This window comes from Rhinolophus hipposideros (genome assembly GCF_964194185.1).
Source record: "Rhinolophus hipposideros genome assembly, chromosome: 16".
NCBI lineage: Eukaryota > Metazoa > Chordata > Mammalia > Chiroptera > Rhinolophidae > Rhinolophus > Rhinolophus hipposideros.
The window spans coordinates 18,721,555-18,724,453 of NC_138062.1; the positions used below are offsets into that span (position 1 = coordinate 18,721,555).

Genomic DNA, 2,899 nt, shown 5'->3' on the forward strand with positions numbered 1-2,899 from the left:
CCTCAAAGATCACATTCCTTTATCACCCTACTCATTTTCCTTCAAAACTCTTTTATCCTTTTTTTCTGTTTTATTATTTTCCACAGCACTTACCATAATCTAACATAGTATATATTTTACTTATTGTTTGTTTTTTTTCTTCCTCACTACATTGTAAATTCTATGAGGGCAGGGATTTTTAATCTGTTTTGTTCACTGCTGTATTTCAAATACCTACCTAGACAGTACTTAGTAAATACTCATTAAATTGAATAAAACAATCAATATTTTGAAACATTGTCTTTGGCATGGAGCCAAATGCTTATTTTTATTTTAACAGAACAAGATTTTTGTTAATCTAAAAATTGTATCACGCCTTTAGGTTCAAGCAAAGTCTAATGGTGGTTGAAAGGAGATGGTGGTTTTAGATACAACTTACTTAATCTATTAAGGGCTATTAATATAGGGCCTAATAATTCCCCTGTTATGTACAGGATTTGTAAGCTCTTTTCACTCATAGAGGTTTCTCATAATGGTAGATAGATTGTGAATTTTTAATAAATTTGAATATCCAAATAACTTTTTCTGTGAAACTAATTACATCTCAAGAAAAGCCTTAAAAATTTTTAAACATTCTCAATGGATTTCTCATCAAGTTATAACAGAATGTAGTTTTGGCCATTAGTATTATGTGACATGAGGTATTCTGAGACTTTGCTTAAAAAACTTCATAATGTATTTCAAATAGAGAATTAATTCAACTCTCTCATGTCATAAATTGTTTATATATATAAACATTTTTACAATTAACACAGAAATGCTGATAATAGAATGTAAATACATAAAATACACGAAAATAAATCAGACAAGTATCCCCCTTTTTCCATTTAATTCTGCATGGCATTAAGTATTCTTCCTAAACATGATTATAAATGCAACCCACCAATCTATATGGGTCCTCTATAATTTATTTATCTATTCCTCTGTTATATATAGGATTTGTAAGCTCTTTTCTGTTTTTCTCTATTGTAAATAAGGCTTTGATGATCATCCTTGTACATTATACTCTGAATGTATCGCTGATATGTATATTTTGGGTAGAGTCCTGACACACAACTAACAAATCAAAGTATACAAATATTTAAGAATTTCTTGCTACATATCATCACATATTTTCCAGGAATATTACATCACTTTGTCAGCAGTGTCCTAGTGCATCTCATCCCGCTTAAACCACTACTGAAATATTTTTATTGTGGTAAAATATACATAACATAAAATTTACCATTTTAATAATTTTTAAGTGTACAACCATCGCCACCATTCATTTTCAAAACTTTTTCATTTGCCGAGTGAAACTCTATACCCATTAAACACTGCTGTATCATGGGTCAGAATATCCTTCCTTTTTAAAGCCGAATAACATTCCATTACAGGGAGATACAATATTTTGTTTATCATCCATTAATCTGTCATTGGACACTTGGGTTGCTTCCACCTTTTAGTTAGCTGGATTATAAATTTTAAAAAGACTCTTCTAGGTAAGATGGCCTTGCTGAGTAGCAACGCAAAGCGATTAGTAGTACTGAGTCTCTGGGCTGATTTCAGTTTGGGTCTCAGCAGCAGCAGTGATCACTGAGCAAAGAGTGCCTAGGATAGTTGGCCAAGTTGCCGAATATCAAAATCTTCAGCGGCAGTGATATAGGAGAGTTAGTATGTCCCTAGGTAGACAGGGAGGTCCCTGGTGGAATAAAGAAAAGACAGCCATATTCTAAAACTCCATGTCTTGAAATCACTCCTTTGCTCCTGGACATAATGTAACAAGGCCTTCAGGTTAATCATAAAATTCATTTTGTCCTGACAAATGGAGCAGATCTGATAGATAAGAGTGGGTTACTTTGTTAATTTCTTTAGGATGGGCAAGCAGAACAAAGCTGGTAGACGAATTTCACGAAAAGGCGCCAGTTCCCTTCTTCAAACAGTTCCCTTCTCCAAAGAGTTCCCCTTCCCCCAAACAGGCAAAGGGAAGTTATAAAAGTAGGAGCTTTTGCCTCAGTCATGGGGCAGCCCCCATTCGGGACCCCCTCCAGCTCAGGAGCTGCGACCTCTTCTCCTGCCTCTAATAAACTATCCTCTTTTAAAAACTTTTTCCCTCTCCCTGGTCTGTGTTTCCGTTCTTTGGCTTCACGAGACACGATCCTGGCCCACACTCAGAAACTGCTAGCAGATCCAACATCATCTACATCAACCTCCATTGCAGACCAGTTGAATGTGGACTTGCCCTTGACTCACAACAAATGGAAGAAGGCCAGTGAAATGGAACGCATGGTGCTAGTGGGAGACGTGAAGGATTAGGTCACCCATCCTAGTGGATGACATGGCTGACTCTTGTGGCACAATCTGCCATGCAGATGACAAACCTCCCTCAGCGGGAGCCAACAGAGTTTATGCCATCTTGACTCAGGCAATCTTTTCTGGCCCAGCCATTTTTGGCATTGACAACGCGTGCTTTGAAGCGGTAGTAGTCACCAATATCCCATCTCAGGAGGATAAGATGAAGCGTGCTCCAAAACACAGGAGATCAACATCTCCATCATTCTTGCAGAAGCCATCGGGAAATTCACCATGGGGAGTCTGTTTCCTACCTGTTCACTGTGTCCCTTTATAATAGAATAACGTCTGAGGCTTTTGAAAAATAAAGTGCCCCACTCAGTAAATACATACATACATACATACAAAAAAAGACTTTTCCCTATGTATTTTTAATTATATTTGTTTGATTTATTGCAACGCTGAACACACACAAACATACACACATACATACACTCATATTTTTTCCCTCTTGATTAGTTATTTGTAATTTTGCTTATGCTTAATCTTTGGACAAAAGTTTCATGGACTTTAATAAGTATTATACGGA

At 36.4% G+C, this 2,899-nt stretch overlaps 1 pseudogene across 1 annotated transcript; it reads left to right on the forward strand.

The window, feature by feature from the left end:
• The first annotated feature begins 2,304 nt into the window (after positions 1-2,304).
• Positions 2,305-2,678, forward strand: LOC308509367 (ribose-phosphate pyrophosphokinase 1-like; annotated as a pseudogene). The gene has a single exon. The product of its transcript is annotated as a ribose-phosphate pyrophosphokinase 1-like (transcript).
• The last annotated feature ends 221 nt before the right edge of the window (positions 2,679-2,899 follow it).